The sequence below is a fragment of the Eublepharis macularius genome, chromosome 14 (assembly GCF_028583425.1).
Source record: "Eublepharis macularius isolate TG4126 chromosome 14, MPM_Emac_v1.0, whole genome shotgun sequence".
Classification (NCBI taxonomy): Eukaryota; Metazoa; Chordata; class Lepidosauria; order Squamata; family Eublepharidae; genus Eublepharis; species Eublepharis macularius.
The window spans coordinates 9118917-9133646 of record NC_072803.1 but is presented as its reverse complement, the minus strand read 5'-3'; the positions used below and the strand labels follow the sequence as shown (position 1 = coordinate 9133646).

General features: G+C 43.3%; 1 protein-coding gene across 2 annotated transcripts in view; it reads right to left on the bottom strand.

Annotated features, from left to right (window-relative positions):
• The window catches only part of UBASH3B (ubiquitin associated and SH3 domain containing B), an 84066-nt gene that overhangs the window by 46104 nt on the left and 23232 nt on the right, over positions 1-14730 (bottom strand). The window lies entirely within an intron of this gene.

Here is a 14730-nt window from a genome sequence, read left to right as displayed (position 1 = left end):
ACGCTGAGTTCCTTGGTAGAAGGGCAAGATTAAAATGTGGTAGACACAACCAATTCAATTTTGTACCCCCCATTAAAAAAACAGAAAAGGCCTGCCCCTTGAAGACTTAGCACATTTTTGTGACATAATTGTTCATGGCCTAGCCCACTTCATCAGATGCAAGTAGGCTCTGTTGCACGAAACCTCGTGAATCCATTGATCTGTTAGTCTTTAAGGCCCACAAGGCTTATTTTTGTTTGTGCTATAAAAGATGGACACAGCCACCCTTCTGGAAATTAAAAAATAAAAATAAAACAACTTTGCATTTCATGCCAAAAGAAAAACATGTACACAATGGAAAAAGCGGAGGCTCTGCATTCTTTGTGTAGGAACTTGTTGACTTGGATGGAAACCTGGAGAGAATTGTGTTGCAGAGATAAATATGTGCACTGGGATGGCTATAAATTTTGACAGACTGCCTCAAATTTGGCGTGAAGTAGCGAGGCAATAAGGAGGGAGGGAAAGAGACAAGTGCCCCATTCAGGGTACTGTTTAACTATTTCTCCTTAACAAGATTTATGCTCTTCCCAAACATTCCAGCAACAAGCACATCCATTCTTTAGTGGCGGTAAATCTACTCGGAGCGCACAGGTGGTAAAAGGCAAGGCACTTAGGATGTTAACCCGACTAATTACTGCCAATATTACGGTGCTTTGAGCTTGAGTTCTGTGCCTGTATGTGGGTGCATGCATGCACACTCAGTGGGGTGCCACTCAAATTTTAAATTTGCAATTCATATCTGTGAAGATGAACTTTAAAAAAATATGGCTCTGAACAGTTCTATCACTCAGAAAAAAAAATTAATCAGCTTGATACAGCTGCAATGCTACAAAACACAGCAGGAGTTTGGACTCCTCTTTCCCATCTAGTCTGATAAGGTTTTTTTCCAAATTTGGCGAATCAATTCAGAGGATGGGTGGAGAAAAAGGGGAGCACTTTGGAGTTAATTGGTGAGCAAGGTATCTGGAAGGGGTCAAAAGCAGGACCTTTCTTTACTAGGCCATTGTGAATTCTTCAGAAGACCAGTAAAATGTGTGGTTACGGCTGAAGCAGTCTCTGGGAAGGAGAAGCAAAAATACAGGGATCGAGAAAGAAGAAATGCAGGGAACTCTGTGTCCAGATGTGTTTCTCAATTCACAGCAGGACTTTGAGTCTCTCTACACAAGGTATCTTACACAGGGATGCTCAAGTCTAGGGAGATGCAATGCTAGCTGGGAAGTGTAATTTAAAAAGACAGAGCCGGTGGAGATCGCTCCTCAGAGGGTTTGTTAATTTCATTTTCACTTCCTGGAAGGCTCTGGCTGTTTCCACATGTCTTCTCCCCCTACCGAAAAATAGCGCAAAACTTACGGAATGACGTGCCTTCATGGCACGATTTCCCGACATGACTGCTTCATGTCTCGATGATGTCAGAAAACGTGCCATGAAGCAAAGTTATGATGGAAATTCGTGCCATGAAGGCGTGTCATTCCATAAGTTTTGTGCTATTTTTCAGGAGGGGGAGACGCGTGGAAACGGCCAGTCAATTTCACCTCTCTACACCGGGGTAGTTTAAAAAGAAAGAGCTGGCGGCAGGGCAAAGGCTTTGCTATACACTGGAGCTTCAGCCCATTTCCATTCCTCTCTGCCCTCTGGTTGCAATCCCAGACAGTTTTAGACTGGAGAGGTAAAACTGACAAGAGCCTTCGGGGAGGCAAAGATGAAATTAACAAACTCTCTGAGGAGCGATCTCTGCCGGCTCTTTTTCTAAACTACACTTCCCGGCTAACATTGCATCTATCTACACTTGAGCATCCCCGTATAAGATGTCTTGTGTAGATAGACTCTATGTCATGAGGGAGATTTTACCCTCCCTCCCTTTGTCCCAAAGCTGAAATGGCTACCTAAAATTGCTATATCCCCCACTGAGGCAAACATGCAGACTCTTGTATGTTGCTGTATAAGGCGCAGCTTTCGACCTTGTATGAAACACTGGTCCAGGGCTGTCCAGTAGGACTGCAGGATCCTGCTAAGGTGTCTAGCTCTCAGGCATGAAGTTTCTGATATATTCAATAAATTACCTTTTTCTCTGCAGCTCCCTGCATCACCTAATGTGAAGGAAAAACAGGTCATGTAGAGGCATGATTTGCTTTGGGACTTTTCTCCCAAAGTCAGCCAACATGCCCCCGAGGGACAAAACATTTTGTTGTTGAATAAATACCACACTGGCTCTCCTGCAGCTTTGCATACCGCACACTGCCATGGAGATAAAGCGAGCCTGTGGTGGAGAGAGCCTAAAGAAGCAGCTGGCTTCTGCGAGTTTCATCACTTCCGTAATAAACAAAACATAATTCCCTTCCGAACTTCTCGAACATGCCAAGTTCTGCTTTTGGGAAACAATAGCACATTGTTTTTTGTGCCCAGCAGCCCTGTATGTATTTTGGTTATCGCCTATTTGCATTGTACCCTTCCCGGAGGACAATTATGTTAACTTAGCATTAACTCCTTACGAGTGTTGCGCTCCACAGCTACTAGACCTCTGAGTGACTTGGGACTATCATTCTGTGTCTGATGCATGGTACAGTTTGATTTGGCAAGGTAATAAAGACAACCAGTTTAACAAGTGGCTAGGGAAGTACATGGTTATTTGCATGCAGTCTCTGTTAGCAACCTGGGTCAGACAAGAAGGGGAGGTCTCAGCAAAGTTTGTAACTGGGACCTTAGTTACAGGAAAGATCTAAATATGATTATGTAAGACAGAGACTGATGTTCATAATATTATAGACAGCTTATAATCCTCTGAAAAGTGTATTTATTTGTCTTCCAAAATGGGAGCCATTTCTATTAAGCAAGGCCAGCCCTAGCCCAAATGGGGTCCTAGGTGAGGAATCTCTTCTGTAACTTCTCTACTTCTTCAACTTTTGAACACCTTGTTTTTAATGGAAATTGTAACCCATTTCATAATTTTGCACAATCTATTCATGCAAGGATCCCTGATAAAAGGGACAAGCTTCTGAACTTGTTAATTATTCAAGCAATGTCTAAGCAACAAAATCCACATTTTTTGATGCTTACTAAACTCATGATTTCTGGTATACGTATAAACTGGAAATCATGAGTTTAGTAAGTATCATGATCAATGAAATCACAACCAGTCACATACACCCTTGTTGAAAGGGCACTCAGCAATGTCAGTCACGCAGGAGTGTGTTGCCAGCTTTTCACCGTGAAGATGAACTGTTTCTATTATTTGTTACCACCATCGGGTGGATAGTTAAACAGGCAGCTCATGACAGGTTCCCTCAAGTCATCTGCCCCTAAATCACATGCAGGGCTCATTTCGAGGGGGAACGCACAGGAACGCAGTTCCAGCAGTTCCCCATAGAGATCACATGTCAGGTGGCCCCGCCCACCTGACTCTCAGCCATTTTGGGCCCGTTTCAGCCTGGATTGGGGCTGAAACAGCCCAGATCGGGCCTCTGACAGGTAGTGGATCATTCTCCCGCTCAGCAGTGGCCCAGTCCTAACCATTTTGGGTCCCTTTTTGGCCATTTCCAGCCCCTTTTTGGCCATTTTGGGCCTAATTTGTTCCTGAATGACCAGGATTGGGTCCAAAACAGCCAGGATAGGTGATGTCAGTGGGTGTGGCATATGCAAATCAGTTATGTTAATAACACACTTCCAGTGATGTCAAGGGGCGTGGCATATGCTAATGAGTTATGCTAATGAGTTCCTCCAGCTCTTTTTCTACGAAATGACCCCTGATCACATGTATCAACTTGCCTGGGCCCCCAGATTACTGAACGAACTTTCCTGGAACATGAATTGTCCACAACTAAATTGAGAAGTGCTCATGTTTGTGTGTGCGCATGTGGCTTTTCAATTTCCCCTGAACTGTGGAGCAATCTATCCTGAGATGTGAGGGTGATACTACAGGCTTTCTGGAGAAAACGCAGGACTTTTCTTTGCTGGAAGGCCTTTGATCTTTTAATGTTTAAGGTTTTAACGTGGATTTTTAAAAACTATTATTGTTTAGCTGCTTTGCGGGGGGCCCAGACAGACGAGAGTAGCAGTGTACAAATTGCCCAAATAAATAAATCAGGTCTTGCTGTAAAAAGGGGTGCTTGTTTATTTCCAAAAGACCAATTGGAATTACTTTCTGACATAGTCCTTCGAGTCATCATTTCCAACCCTGTTTGATCTCTGCCTGTGCTAACTGTGCTGAGAAGATATTCTTATATTCTAGGAGATTGCACCTGATTGCAAAATTGTCCCCTCCCCTCTTCGCTGCCCCATGCAAAGTGCCCAGGCTCATTGCTGTACTTTGAAATGCAGTATTTCCATGACTTCAAGGAAACTGTGATAAAAGAGTTTCTACACCTGTCCACGTTTCTTCCTCACCGCAAACTCCCCCATTTGTTTTGGATCGTAGAGGGTGGTCCCCAACACCATTGGTGACTATTGTTTCAGTCGAAAGCTTAAATGCATCTTGGAACTAAGAAGGTTTAGTGTCTGCTGAAGCCCCCGCCCCATCTTCCTTAAAAGAGAAATTGACTAAAACTAAGAAAAGCCTAGTCAATTTCACCTTAAATACACTGTGTGAGCATTACCCACCTACCCCCCAGTAATCAACCATGCATGGCCCACATTTAACTGGTTGCCACGTCAAACGTGGCCACTGCACAGATGCAAACCTACTCACAAACAAATTTTCAAGAACACCAAAAGACCTATGACTCGACCAAAAAAGAAAAAGAAGAAGAAGCGGGGAAGGGCATTCCAAACAAGATAAGTCTGAACGGCACTTGTGATTTCTGTGAACTTCTCAGCATCCCTGCTTCAGGTTGCAGATGGAGGATCACGAAAGATCACATTTGGGGAATGCTCCTCTATGCTAAAAACTCCCACAGCAAGCAGAGGATAGAATCTGCTGCTTGCTGAGCATGGACTACATGGATTGTTTTATGCAAAGGAATCTGGGATCTACCACCTGCAATGCCACTAGCCATGCTGCTCCATCAGCACTCTACCACCTCATTCTCCTGCTTGTGTGAACCAGGCCATGCTCATTTCATGTGGGACCCGATGCGCATCAACCTCCTCCCTGCAACTCTAGAACATGCGCCGGAAACCTTTGCAACAGATAAAGGCACCGTGGCAGATGCTCAGGAATTCCTCTGTGCACAAAGGAATGTGGAAAACATTACAGGGAAGAAGTTTTAAAAATTCTGCCTCGGAGAGCGGTCAAGTCACCGTTAGAGAGTAAAGAAAGGAAATGGCTCAGAAGCCAAGTCTCAAGAGAAAACAAGCCCTTTTCCTCTTGATCTACAGATGGGTGGGGAACGTGAAACAACTTTTGTGCTGTTGAGAACAGAGGTTTTCAAGGTGTGTGTCCCGGTAAGGAAGCTGTTGAATTCTTGTGTAGTTCTCGACATGCTCAAATCACAGGGGACTCATGAGCCTGTATCTAAGTAAGAGTTTGAAATGGTGTGTGTGTGTGTGTGTGGGGGGGGGGAATGAGTAAAGGGGGAGGAATCACTTGGTGTTTAAAAAAAAATAGAGAAACAAATCCCCCCCCCCCCCCGCTCCTCTTCACCTCCCACACACACAGCTGGAAATAACTTCTTTTAAACAATTTACCCAAATGTGTGGATATTGCAACTGAACGAACTGAAAAGAGGCAGGGTTCCAAAAACTTGAGGCAGCATGTCAACACTTTTTCATTCTTGTCGGGCTTATGGTAAATCGTAGCAGTTTTCTCCATTTGTGGCACATCTCTCATCCACAGTGTTTATCAGGACTGAGTTTAAAAGACACACACAGTTCACAGAGAATCCAGATAGGCAAGCAGAAGCTTGCACACTCAATCTAGGCTCCACAGGTTTTCCGCTTGGCTCTTTGGCTCTGTCTGAGCTTGAAAGGGAGCAAGATTTGGGTCCGGTAGCACCTTAAAGACCAACTAGACCTGACTCTTGCTCTTCTACTACCTACATGAAACTGTTTTTAATAGGCAATATGGATATCCTCTGTAATGAAATCACAAAACACTCATGTCTACAAATACAACGCACAGCTTTCTTTTCTTGATATTTTAAAATTGGGATGCTGTGTCCCTCTCCAGGAGATCGCTCCTCAGAGGGTTTGTTAATTTCATCTGCACCTCCCCAAAGGCTCTGTCAATTTCACCTCTCCAATCTAAAACTGGGTGGGATCGCAACCAGAGGGCAGCGAGAAATGGAAATAGGCTGGAGCTGCCTTCCAGAGCTGGGCTTGGACCTGGAGAGGTTATAATGGGCTGAAATTTCCCTTCTGGCCCCTTCACACAGCTGCAGTGTACAGCAAAGCCTTTGCCCTGCCACCGGCTCTGTCTTTTTAAACTATCCTTCCCGGTTAACATTGCATCTCCCGACATGTGTTCTTCACGAGTCAGATGTCTCGTGTATAGAGTCTCTCAGTTTCAAGTCTTGCCTCAGCCACAAGCTCCCTGGGTGGCCTGTTTTTCAGCATCAGGCCCTTCCCTCTAATGTGGGGGATAATAATACTGGGCTGGCCCACTTTACAGAGCTGCAAGGATCAGTCTGTTGCATCGAAATAAATCCGAAGTCCAGAATAATATAAGCGCTTTGAACAGTGAAAGTGCTATATAAATGCTAAGTATTATTAGCGTTGGGACAACAGTGGTGCATTGCTGACCTTGCATATGTATTCTGACTGTGACTTCACGGTTCACATGAGCCAGAATCCAGGTAATGGCCTGAGACAGAAGGTCATCGAGAGCTTCTCTATAAAAGCAATCATCATTGCCTCTGGCAATTTATTTAAACAACAAAAGCAGCACAATCTTTTAAAGACCATTTTCCTTCTTTACTAAACACAAGGCACAAAGGCTAATTGCAGGTTTCTTCCCTTCAGGCTGACAATTACCAATGACACAAAATAATCCCCCCAGCCCCCGACAAATAACTGCGGCTATTCATTATCAAGAGGTTCTGGCCACGATTCTTTCTTTCTTTCTTTCTGCACTGCTCTGTTGGCCAGAATATATCCTTGCCTTGCTGTGGAAAATCGGTTCATCTCGAAGGTGTCATAGCGCTGCTTCTCTTTTTCCGTTTCACCGGATATCACCCATTTCTTTTGCTCTTGTATTGACATGAGTTAGAATTTCTACTCCACCGGTAAGTATCATCCCAAAAGAGCAGGAAAGAATACATCCTCTTTCATTAGTCTTTCAACCTTCATGATCGAAAACTGGAAACGGCTGTTGGGTATGTACTCCGTAGTAACTACTGTGTTTGTGATCTGAAGTACAAGATACGGGATGCTAAGTCTGACCATTTGGCTAGTTTAAAAAAAAAAAAAGGAGTTGGCCAACTACGGTCAAATATTGGTCCAGTATTTTTAGAGCATTCACGTTAGCTGAATAATAAAATAAAATACATTTATTTCTTGTTATAGCCTGCCATTTCATTTATAGCCTGCCATTTCGGTTAAGACTCCAGGCATATTCAAAAGCTTTCATACTTAATGCTAATTACAAAAAAAGATTAGCTGTTATTGTGAAACAATGAAAATAACCTTCAAAGTTGTAATGAATGCATATCACTTCCTTTTATTAAAGGTCAAGGTGGATTACTACACATAATTAAACCATCATATAACTATAAAACCCCCAATATGCCCCCCCAATAAAATATGCCACTCACAATAAAAAGCCTTCAGCCTACACTCCATTAAAAGGTGATGGTCATTGGCCACTAGATCAGAGGTCTTCAAAAGGGATTAGACAAATTCATGGAGGATTGGTCCATCAACAGCTATTAAGATGGCTAATGGTACCTCCTTTTTAAGAACCAACATACTTTTAAATACCAGTTGCTGGAAGGGAAAGGGCTACAAGGAGGATTTTGTCCTCTGGGTCCTACATGTGGGACTTCCAAGGCATCTGATTTTCCACTGTGGGGTAAAGGATACTGGACCAGATGGACTATTGGCCCAATGGCTCTTCTTATGACCAATGTCACTTGACCATTATTCCAATCCTACAGCCATCTTCCATTCTCTTTACCTTAATGGCTTCTTTTACTAAGCCAGAGAGCCAGTTTGGTGTAGTGGTTAAGAGCGCGGGACTCTAATCTGGAGAACCAGGTTTGATTCCCCACTCCTTCACTTGAAGCCAGCTGGGTGACCTTGGGTCAGTCACAGCTCTCTCAAAGCTCTCTCAGCCCCACTCACCTCACAGGGTGATTATTATTGTGGGGATAATAATAATATACTTTGTAAACCATTCTGAGTGGGCATTAAGTTGTCTTGAAGGGCGACATATAAATAGAATGTTGTTGTTGTTATAAATATTGGGACAGAGCGTGCTGAAGTTATCAAAGCCAACCTGAGCACATTCATGGTTTTGGAACCCTTTGTTCTAAATCCATTCATTTCACACACCCCTTCTTCAGAATAGGTCCAAGTACCGGATCTGCTTCTGGTATCAGAAGAAGGGAGCTCTTGACTCTCGAAAGTTCGTGCCCTGAAAATCTTGTTGGTCTCAGGACTCAAATCCTGAGGATCTGCTCCTAGCACATCCCGGAAGCCGTTTTCACAATATTATTTTAGCTTGCAGAACACTTGATACAACCTCTGGCAGTGGTTGTGCGAATGGCCTACATAAATATGGAAGGAGAATTCAGCCTCCGGGTTTTTTTCCTTGTTTGTTTTTTCTCCAGACGCGGGAGAGAGATTTCCTTTCATGAATCACTAACCTTTTGATTCCTTCTTAACTTCCTTTCCCCACCTACAATGCTTACGCAACCCTTGGCTTACACAATGGAGTGTCCAACTTTATGACAAGACAGCCAGGATATTAATACTGATTGTGAATAATTTGCATGGGAAATGCAGCTAGTAAAAGAGCTCTGCCACGAGGTGTTCTGAGGGTTAATTGGAAAAGAAGCCCAAAGCTCTAATTAACAGAGATGGGAAGGTGAACCTCCCTGCTTGCAAGATAAGGTTGTGTATGCTTCCTGTCACACAAGGTTCCACAAACTGCATTACACACATGTATTGGTCAATTAAGCTCTGCAAATCAATGGGGGTTATGAGAGATTCTCCCCTTCCAGTTTCATGACTCTATCATTTCGTTGTATTGCGCAAACCACTAGATCTAATAAACAGCTATTACAATTCGACAACCTGGGCTTAAAGAATTTTAAATGTTGGCTTTTCAAATGTCTTTTAAATGTGCATCTTTCCAACACCTTGCTATAGACACCTTTTTGCAATCTGGAAGGCAGTAGAAGTAACCGACAATTTAAACGTAAGTTTCCACCGTTAGAAGGAAATGGTACACATAGGTATTTTCAGTTGCATTTTGTGCTCCAGAAACACATCAGAACCAAAACTAGAGCCATTAAAACAGCCCTCCCTTTGTTTACTGTGTTTTACTTTACTTACATTATTTATAGTCCACCTTTCTCACTGAGAGCCAAGCTACAAGTGACGCCTGACACAGGTTGGACACTTGTCAGCTTCCCTCAAGTTCTGATGGGAAATGTAGGCATCCTGGTCTTACAGCTTGGCTCTCCATTTAATCGAAGTTTATAGAGCAGCAGTCTATGGGAGGGAGAATATGAGGTCAGGAGGGGAGTGCAGGCGTCGGGCTCTCGCCAGGCACACCCTTCCCCTCCACTGTGTGTGTGTGTGGGGGGGGGTGTTCTGTAAACTTCAATTAAATGGAGAGCCAAGCTGTAAGACCAGAATGCCTATGTTTCCCATCAAAAATTGAGGTAAGCTGACAAGTGTCCAACCTGTGTCAGGCATCACTTGTAGCTTGGCTCTGAGACTCAAGGCAGATTACCCAGTGTAAATCAATGCAAACAAAAGGACTAAATGTCTAATGCATCTAACATTTACGGCCCAGTCAAATAAAATACATGCTTACTGATGGCTTAACTGAAGCTTCCATTGATTAATCTACCAATTAATGTCTGGAGTACGGGGCTAAGCTCGGTCTCTGGCTAACTGCACTTCTTCCCCTTGTAACTCTCTTGTGGCTGAAACTAAGAAATGAGTGTACAAAATGTGCTTCCACCCCCAAAGGCCAACCACAGAATTGGTCACCAGCTTCCTGGCAAACTTGAGTCTTCTATGAGCAGAAGGGGGGCAGCTAGGACTGCAGCACTCCTGGCCAGGAAAAGAAGCGTCACGATAAGAGTAGTGCAAGTCAAAATCTCCGCATTCGCATATTGGAGATGAACCGTAGCTGTCATATATTCCCACAATGCCCTGGTTTTGAGTTTTCCAGGGTCATGTGGCTGGCCACTCTATCTGTTCCTCTTTTTTAAACGCTCTTGGGAGAAAGAATGCTGGACTAGATGTTGTTTGGTCTGAGCAACAAGCCAGCTCTTAAGCACCACCCCCACCCACATAGCCATAGGAGAGAAAGCCAGAAGAACAAGTTCCACGGCTGCTTTTCCTCCGTGCCCTGTGGCCTTGCCTTGGTGGCTTCCGGACCTCACAACAGAGCTGTAGCTCACAGAGGGAAATGCAACACTTTCTGTCCCAGTAGCATGGAGCAATGCTTCAAAGAGCACAGAGTACGTGCTGTGGCGCAATGCCCATACTGTTGGGTCACCGCCATTTCCGAAAGGAGGCAGCTAAGTTTGGAGACGTTTCTTTAGGTACAGCGTGGCGTTGCGGAGAAATGGACGGAACTGGACTAAAGTTCAAAACTCCTATCAGCTACAAAGATCACTGGATGATCTAGACTTGTCACTTTCTCACGGCATAACCTAACGCACAGGGCTGTTAAGAGGGTAAAACGCACGCCACCCTGAGTTCTCGGAGAAAAGTGGCTATAGAGGTCGTAAATAATTAGTGAACACACTACATGATTTCTTCCTTTATTCCAACTCAGTCTGAGTCAAAGTTCAAGCCTGGAATTTATTTTCATACGTTAAGCTCAGCCTTGGATCACTAAAATGAAATTAAGGAAGAGAGTCTCAGAGCCTGGGCAGAGACAATTCCTTCACCCTTGAGGTTGTCTTTGGGATATTTCTCCAATATATTTGGAATTAGGGCGACCAGGTTCCATTTGTGATGTGACACGAAATTTGCTACAATTTGTGGATTTGCATCTTTTACTTCTGCATATTGTCTTCCTTTGCAGTTCCCCAAATATTGTTTTCATCATTAAAAAAAGGTTCACAAAATGCAGGGCTTTTAAAAAAATCTGGAATGGTACAGTCTCACATGTGCTTATGATTCACACATGTTGCAAACACCACTATAGCACACCTGTGGAGCCTCAGGGGAAAAGAAATGGGAGATGCTTATCAGGACATGAGGGTTGAGACAAACTTGGACTACTCCTTTTATTTTTCTCATTATCAATGGTCACTTTTTATATCAGCTAACATTGTATAGTAGCAGTCCTAACAGGCCAGACCAGCCCGATCTCCTCAGAGCTCAGAAGCTAAGCACAGTTGGTACTCAGATGGGAGACCACCAAGAGACACTGGGGTTACTATGCAGAGGAAGAGAAATGACAAACTACCTCTGCTCATCTCATGCCTTGAAAACCACGAGGTAGAACTTCATGAAGGAGCCACGTGTCAGTTGCGGCTCGACAGCACACTTTACATTTTAACATTGTACATCTTTTGGTGGACTGGAACTTTTGAACTGTACAAGTGTTCTTTTAGAAGTATACATTCTCTTCGTTCTGGAATTGCATATTTTGTGTCTTGTGGCATGTTAAAAACAAAGGACCTCCTAGAACGGACCTGTGTGGAAGGCAGGGAGGTTGCAAAATACTTCAAGAAAGAATGGCTCTCATCTTCGCCCCCAAAACTAAGCCAGCTGTCAGAACCATGGACTTCCACTGTATTTATTTAGAGAATTTATATGCCACCTTGCCAACGACCTCCTTGAAGCAGCCCACAAAGTAAAAACAACGCAATAAAATAATAAAAACCAACAACTGCTGTAGTCAAAGAGAGGATGATACATTACGCCTGCCTCACATGTGACATTCTAGGAGATATCCTCAAATCCGCTTCATTTACCTCTTCCAGTTATGGAGAGTGTTAAAAGAAATATGGGTGCCACAACATCTGATTGCTTTTATGTGCAACCTGTACTTTGGGCAAGATGCTACTGACAGGGCAGATATGGGGAAACAGAATGGTTTCCAATTGGCAAGGGTGTCAGACAAGGATGCGTGCTATCTCCATACCTGTTCAACCTCTATGCAGAGTATATCATAAGGAAAGCTGGATTAGATCTAGAAGAAGGTGGAGTGAAAATTGGTGGAAAGACTATTAACAATTTGAGATATGCAGATGACACCACATTACCAGCAGAAAACAGTGAAGACTTGAAACGACTACTGATGAAAGTTATAGGAGAAAGTGCCAAAGCAGGATTACAGCTGAACATCAAGAAGACAAAAGTAATGACCCCTGAGGAATTACACAATTTTAAAGCTGACAATGAGGAAATTGAAGTTGTTCAAGATTTTCTATTCCTTGGCTCAATCATCAACCAAAAGGGAGACTGCAATGAAGAAAACAGAAGGAGATTGAGACTCGGAAGAGCAGCTGTGAGGGAGCTAGAGAAGATCCTTAAAGATAGAGGTGTCTTTCTGGGAACCAAGATCAAGATAATCCAAACTATGGTATTCCCCATTACTATGTATGGATGTGAAAGTTGGACAGTGAAGAAAGCTGACAGGAAGAAAATTGATTCAATTGAAATGTGGTGCTGGAGGAGAGTTTTGTGGATACCATTGAGGGCCAAAAAGACAAATAAGTGGGTTCTAGATCAAATCAAGCCTGAATTCTCCCTAGAAGCTAAAATGACAAAACTGAGGCTATCATACTTTGGTAACATCATGAGAAGACAAGATTTTCTGGAAAAGTTAATAATGCTAGGAAAAGTGGAAGGCAGTAGGAAAAGAGGAAGACCTAAAATGAGATGGTTTAACTTGATAAAAGAAGCCACGTCCTCCAGTTTGCAGGATCTGAGCAAGTTTGTTAATGATAGGATGTTTTGGAGATCTTTCATTCATCAGATTGCCATAGGTCGGAGGTGACTTGACAGCACATACCACACACAGAGATCAGTAAGTTTGGAATCTAAATTATGTTAGTTGTGATGAGATTACAAGTCATAACTAACCTCCCCGCAGATTTTGATTTGGCTTGCTACAGTAGCATCTTCATAAGGGTCTTTGCAGAAATGCCAAGAAGTTACATGGAATCATGATACAAGACCTAAAAATATAGCCAGCGTGGAGTATGACCTCAGAAGTGCTACTCAGCTATTAACAGCTACTGCAAGCACTGGATATCGTCATCCACCAGGGAAACTATTTATCACTTTATACAACAGCGCACTACTCAGCTGTAAACATGGTTAGAAGGCAAAGCCCAGGAGACCCAGTCAAGTCCTATGCCAGTCATGGCCCTATTTGGGTCCAAACTGCCCATAACAATGGCCTGATCAACAGAGGTGTTTTTTAAAAAAAAACCCTAAGAAGAAACTACGAGGATTCAAATGCAGAGTCAGAGTTGTTTTAAACTCTTCTCCCCCTGCAACATTTTCCCAATTAAAACAGCCTCCATGGGTGCAATTCACCCCATTCAGGAAAGGAAGTAGGAACCCAGTTTCCAGTTGGGTGAAGGTAGGGGAGAATTAGAGCCTTCTTTCACCAGTTTTGCTGCTCTAATGTGAATTGCCTCCCTGATTGATCCAAAGTAGATCTATTTATTTTATTTATTTATATCGTATTTGTATTCTTCCCTCCCCGCACATGGGCTCAGGGCGGATAACAACCTTAAAATCATTTTAAAACGTTCCATATTAAAACATCATATAAAAATAGCAGCACTCTTTGTCTGGCGGCAGCAATACACCTGTTAACAAACAATACGGCAGTACAACTAGATATAGCAGCACAGTAACAGCAGCTCCTCAGAATCCTACCTGGACTATTGTAATGGGGCCTATTCTCAGGTTGCCCTGACCTGGATAGCATAGGCTGGCCCGATCTCATCAGATCTGGGAAGCTAAGAAGGGTCAGCCCGGGCTAGAACTTGGGTGGGAGACCACCAAGGAAGTCCAGGTTTGCTCTGCAGAGACAGGCAATGGCAAACCACTTCTGAACGTCTCATGCCTTGAAAACTCTATGAGGTCATTATAAGTTGGCCATGACTTAACAGCGCTTTGCACACACACACACACTCCCAGGAAAGCGTTCTTAGAACTCCCTTGTCAATCATAGGTCTCTAACAAAGTATGTAGCTGAAAAAAATTTCTGCTGATCCTACAGAAGCAGGGCGGATGATGCCCTTTTCTTTTGGTCTCTGTGCATCTAAATGAAGGAAGTGGTTGAAATGGTTATCTGCTTTTGAACATTTAAGAACATCCTGCTTTTTGATATTTTAGAAATGAAATAGACATATATGTTGGGTTGTCATACGGCCTGGTTTTATCCAGATCTTGAGCTTACCGTACAGTGCTCATATGGCCCATTCGCTGGCCTGGAATTCCTGGCTTCGATTTTTCTCGACCTTACAGATCCAGAGAGAGATGTGGCAAGATGGCTAGGCAGTTTTCTGCCCAATTGATTTCTGGGAACCAAACCTGTTTCCACTTTCCGCTGGATGTCTGTTTCACTATTTTACTGTTTTATACTGTTTAAGCTTGTATTTTATG